The 6,308-nt window shown below is 35.7% G+C and overlaps 1 protein-coding gene across 1 annotated transcript in view; it reads right to left on the bottom strand.

The window, feature by feature from the left end:
- Nucleotides 1-5,749: 5,749 nt before the first annotated feature.
- The window catches only part of RFT1 (RFT1 homolog), a 40,160-nt gene continuing 39,601 nt past the window's right edge, over nt 5,750-6,308 (bottom strand). The window contains exon 14 of the mRNA XM_058170049.1: nt 5,750-6,135. The gene's annotated coding sequence lies outside the window, so the exon portion shown is untranslated. The remainder of the gene's footprint in view (nt 6,136-6,308) is intronic.

Raw genomic sequence — 6,308 nt, 5'->3', positions numbered from 1 at the left:
ACATCCATGGTTGAGGGGGGATTAGGGGTAATTCAAGAGGCAGGGCACTGATTGAATGATATTCTTTGTACAATCTTATCAGTCAACTGTAGGGAGAACAGGTGATTACTATTTGGCTTATGTTGTTTATGAGCAGGTCAGCCGTCATATTTCAAGGTCAACAGAATGAATATGATCGGAGTCGTGGCAAACTGCTTGTGAGGAACTGGGAGGTGGCTGGCAATATGGAAGCACCCTAAGCAATTAATTGTAAGAAGAATTCATTTCAGTTAAACATCAGAAGATACTTTCTAATTGCAAAAAGATGTTCAACACCAGGGCAAATTATTCTGCGGGTGCTGAGTTCTCCTTCCCTGAAGGAATATAAATAAAAGCTGGGAGGGTAAGATAAGTGTCCCTCTTGTTTTCATTTCATTTCAGAGAGCAGGGAATTAGTCTAAGAATATCTGTGATCCCTCCCAATTCTGTGATTTTGAATTAATAGATTCAAACAAGCACATGTAGACCTCAAACTATTTACGCATCCATTTGAAGAAGGAAAAAACAGCTGTAATTAGATTTTTTGACAGAGAGAGCACTATAAATAATCTCTTTAATAGGAAAAAAGAGTGCTATATGTGTTCTCTCTTTTCTTATATAGGAATATTTTAATTTAGAGCAGGAGTGGGAAACTGTGGCCCTTTTATGACATGTTGGCTCCGGAATTCTGGGACTTGAAGTCCACAAGTCATAAAGCGGCCATAGTTCCCCACCTCTGTTTTAGAGGGGAAAATATCAGTTATAGAACTTGTGGTCATTTGGATGTCTCAGAGTAAGAGAGATGGGAAATCTTTTGGAAGGTAGAGTAAATATCAGAGTCCACGATGCAGCAGGTCAGATAATAATGAGATCATCTCTCAGTGTAAAAAGAGTGGTGGGCCAGTTATCGGATGTCAACAGGTGACCATAGAGGAAAATATATGCTTTCTTTCAGGCCTGCTACCCAAAGATCTAAATGGCCAAAATTTCCTATGGAAATAAAAATAAATGGCTATGTTATCTTCCTGTCGCTAGGCTTGCAGTATGCAAACCAATTTCCACAGCAGAGGAAACAGCATTCTGAATCGCTTGTCTAAATACTAAGATTCTGCCACTGGCATGGTTCATGCTTTTAAATTTGTAAATTATCTAGTATTCTTATTTCAGTTTGCATGCTTTTTTATGGTGGGGCGGTTGGGTCGGAAATTGTTTGCTTTAAAGCCATATGTCTTACTGAAAAAAATCAAAGCGTACAAAAACTCTTATTATGCTGAAATGGTTTGATCCACTCAAGGCAAACTGCTGTGTGTGAGACAGAGGTAGCGCACGCTCGTACAGTACTAAATCCCCAGGTACAAAGAAAAACCATTTTATTCTCTTTAGCAACAAGTGTGTGTTTTCCGTGTGATGTGGTTTGACATCTATTCTTGAAGCTCCTTTTCCTGCACTCCATCTAAAATAATTTAAAAGGAAGCTAAAGATTGCACACTTCTCCTGACCCCATTTGTCAGCAATCAATTTAGCTACTTCATTAAGAAGCTTCATTGTTTCATTATATTAAGGATAGCATAAGGAAATAAAAAACAGGTTTCTGAAGTCACAACAAAGGGTTTCCTTTGTAGAAAAGAAGAGCTTTTTATAGATTACTAGCGCCACCTGCTGATAGAAGAAAAGAATTCGTTTTGTTAACATTTTCTATTGTTTTTCTTCTCTGACCCATAATTAAAACCCATTACCCCCTCTTTTTTTAGGCCTTTGAACTCTGGTGCTGGAGAAGACTCCTGCGAGTCCCTTGGACTGCAAGGTGACCAAACCAGTCAGTCCTAGAGGAGATCAGCCCTGATTGCTCTTTAGAAGGCCAGATCCTGAAGATGAAACTCAAATACTTTGGCCACCTAATGAGAAGGAAGGACTCACTGGAGAAGAGCCTAATGCTGGGAAAGATTGAGGGCAAAAGAAGAATGGGACGACAGAGAATGAGGTGGCTGGATGGAGTCACTGAAGCAGTAGGCGCGAGCTTAAATGGACTCCAGAGGATGGATAGGAAGGCCTGGACAACAACACCCACTTTCTGACAGTATCAATATACACAGAATACTTTATACAATCCAGAAACTCATGGTTTGAACTTCATAATATTTTAAATGAATGCTTCCATTAATGATAAGTAAATCCAACTTTGAAAAAGCCAAAATTATTCAAGTAACCCACCTTAGAATCGTATATTGTCATTATAAATTATCTCACGTAAATCAGAAAGTGAGGCTAAATAAATCAGTTAAATGAATTAAAACAGGTAAAGAACATAACACTTCCAGATGAAAATAAGATGTAAATTGCACTTCATGAATGTTGTTCAGTTTTTAGCCATTGTAGAACCAAATTGATTTGGATTCAAGATTGAAGCAATGCCACACTTTATAGAGTAGTTTATTTATTCCAATTGTTATTCGTTTTCAAATACTGTGCACCCACATACATATATGTGACAAGTTAGTTAAAAAATTAGTTAAAAAAGACAAGTCCAGCCAATATTTTAATAGGAATTTGTTAATATGACATTTACTAACATAAAAGGGAAACAACGTTTTATGCAAATTCAATAAAAGATAAAAAGTACGAACATAAACATTTCCCCCACTCCAAAAACACACATTTAATGCCAAAACATGCAACCCACTAGTAATCCAAATTAAATAAAGTAGGAAAAGTGTGCAGAAAATATCTTGAATTTACAATAGTTTAGGAGAGCATCTTATAATAAGTAGGTATTTCTTCCATACATAGTTGTGGTATAACTGGGGAACCTTGATCTAGTATCATCACAAGCTCACAGGCACACATTCTGGAGGGCAACCTTTCAAAAAAATGATCTCAAACTGTTCAGTCTTTTATATATCTAGATTCTTGAGGATTAGCTACTAAAACAGTCAATGCAGTGACTTCAGAACTGGGCAATATGTGTGTGATTGTCCGCCTTCCTCAAGCCCAAGCTCCTATATATTACAACAGCTGAAACTTGTCCAAATGTATTTTGCAACTTCTGGATGAAGCCCAAGGACTGATATCTATTTGGGACTTATACATAAAATAAGACAAATAAAGTCAAAGCTGGTGTTAGAATAGATGGAAACAATGGGATTTTTTTAGATGATGGCTTTTGATTTATAATTGCAAGATGTCTTTCATGCCAACGTCTGTCTTTAAATATAAATATAAATAACTTAGAATTATTTACCCAAACGCTATTTAGGACTATATCTTTAAAAAGGAAGTCATTTGCCTACAAAGAAACAAGTGTGGAATCTTAATAGATGGCACACAATTGGGAAGCATGGAGAAAGCATGATCCATTCTATTGTGGTGGGTTTTTTTCATTGCTTAGGACTGTGTCTTCTGTAAATAGAGATCAACCTCATAAAATATTAGTTATGCTGGAAGGAACAAAAGGACGACATATTGTAAATAACTTGTTATGTTAGTCTTTTACATGCTTACATTTTTGTGGTGGGAATTAATTCATTAACTGTAAAAGAACAGCAGCTAAAGCCCATATTGCCAAAACCTAGATAGTGCAAATATGCCAAACTATTTTTAGTTTCTCGTGGATGCAGACACATTCTGTTCAAAGGTCTCACATGCCCATTAAAAAGGCATCTGCATTGACAGCTTGAATGATAATTCATGCAATTAATAAGAAGTTCATCAAAACCAAGAAAATTGTTATAGTTGCATCGTATAGTTTTTCTTTTTAAAACAAACAAAAGTAATGCTCTTCCCTCTAGAAAAAACATTTTCACAAAGGGGCTCTCAATTCGGCAGCATGCTGGAAACTGCTTTTATTTTCATATAATTTTTAATAAATACATTTAAATGTGTTAAATAAATAATTTATTTATAATTTATTTAACACACGTATTTAAATAAATTATTTATTTATAGCAACATATGTTTGTTTAATACATTTTTAATCAATCTATAGCCTCAAATGCCTAATTCTTATGAGAAATCACATCAGTATTATCCAAAACAAATGCACCATTTTTCTCATACCTTAAGCCTTGCTGTATATCCTGCTGTGAAAATAAACTGGAATGTAGTTGGATGAGTTGTAGCATTTTATTCAAATTCTACATGATAGTGCACAATGCCAGTACCTAAATTCTTCTGGCAATTGCTAAAGTAAGCGGCTAGGACTAATCCATTATTTTCTTTTAAGGTGGGTGTTTTTTGTTTTGTTTTTGTCTTTTCAAAATATTGTGTCTTTTAAATACCGCTTTGAAAAACATCACCAGTTCAAGCTTCATGATAAGAAATGTCAACCTCAGACCTCCAGAGGATAACCCAAGGCCAGTCATGGTACAAGGAAACTAACTGGCACCTTTTTCTGAAGCACTGACATGAGAATCATATCTCTGCAGCTTACTTCTTACATTACCACTGATCAGGGCTTAACCTAAGCACTTTTTTGCTAGTGGAAGAAGTGTCAAGGCTGACCTGTAAATTATGTCTCACGCAGGCAACTGATGCGCTACAGAAAGTCTACAGTATATTCATTCAAAGGCAGACAGGCAGATACAGAAATGTATGAACATACTCAAGACTGAGGGAAAAGTTTTTCTAATGCTTCTAGAAGGGCTGGCTTCCATTAAACTTTAATGCAAATCAGACACCTTTATCCTTTCTACAGCCCGGAAAATGTATCTCTATATAAAGTTATGAAATATTAAATGCCAGAATACATTTTATATTTTATGGTAAAAGAATAAAATGAAGAACTTTATTTTTAACAGCGTCAATGCAGTGAGACATGTGGAGGCTTGTTATGAGATGGATAGCCAGCTGTTCCTGCAACACCCATGTCTCTGCAAGGTTCCTGGGCAGCCTCCCATCTGATAAAAATTAAAATAATTAATTCTAACAATTGAACAGTATTATATGTTTCAACTTTCTCCATCAGATGTTTTAGAATTATTGGGGCTATAGTTCCCAATGATCTGGGAAGACTGCCAGGTAATTAGTAGCTAATATTGCTACTAATTAATATATTAATTTATATTAATATAGTAATATAATATTACTAATATTAGTCATGCCAGCCACATGATCACGGAGACATCTTTGCACAGCGCTGGCTCTTTGGCTTTGAAACAGAGATGAGCACCGCCCCCTAGAGTCGGGAATGACTAGCACATATGTGCGAGGGGAACCTTTACCTTTACCTTTATTGCCCTCATATGATGTCCGGCACCAGCACTCACCAGCACTTTTTGTTTTTTGTTTTCTTGTAAAGTTCCTTCACCTACAGCTTCCACTGGAATCTGCTGGAATTCCACAAGTGGCTATTGTATCTTGCTAGAAACCATTATAATGCAAATGAGGACAAATATCCCTCCATCCTTTTGGTAGATATTTGGTAGGAGTGGAGGGCAGCTGTCCAGTGCTGAACTCAGTCAGTAAGATTCAAAGGCAACTGAGATCATGCCAACTCAATGTTTATAAGCTGACCCACAAATTTTCATGGACAAAAATGTGGTTAATAAATTGACCACAAAAATGTCTATCCATTCACCAGCATGATTAAGAACAGGGAAGGGAAGGGAAGGGAAAGGAAGGGAAAGGAAGGGAAGGGAAGGGAAGGGGAAGCACTAATTATATGATGAAGAAATCTTAAACCTCTGAGTAAAGTAAACCTCTGAGTAAATGTAATACATTAGAAGAATTAGTTTCCAAACCATTTTAGTTCAGTGGCAACAGTGGTAGAATAGATTATTTTCCCATTGCTTCTAATTTTATCAAAAAGGCATATGAGAAAAGGATAGAATTTTAATTTTATTAAGGTCAGCCAAGGGAACTAATGGGAATCAGGAAATAAATATGAAATATTTGGACTCAGCAATTAAATGTATGTAGTTTTGCATAACAAATATCTATATTAAATATAATAGTTAATCCAAGAGATAACTGCAAAAAATAGCAACTATTTACAAACTACTGCACTAGTAATCCTCATTTAGCAGCCACAACTAGGATGGGCAACTCAGTTGTTAAACAAAGCAATCAATAGTAAAACTGCAATGGTGCTTATGATCTTCAGTTTTTCTTTGCTTTACAGATCTGCAAAAGTCAAAAATGAGAGGCTATAAAATTTCATCATTGTTGTAAATATCTAGGATTGCTAAATGATGATCTGTAACTAATTAAATAATTAACATATATATTAAAATTTCTTTGAGTGAAGCTCAGTTTCTTGGAATTTCACAGGAATTCCCATGTAATTTTCTTGTAAA

Source organism: Ahaetulla prasina, chromosome 2, assembly GCF_028640845.1.
Source record: "Ahaetulla prasina isolate Xishuangbanna chromosome 2, ASM2864084v1, whole genome shotgun sequence".
NCBI classification, from domain to species: Eukaryota; Metazoa; Chordata; class Lepidosauria; order Squamata; family Colubridae; genus Ahaetulla; species Ahaetulla prasina.
Note: the sequence above shows the minus strand (reverse complement) of the source record. Positions and strands in the feature narration are given on the sequence as shown.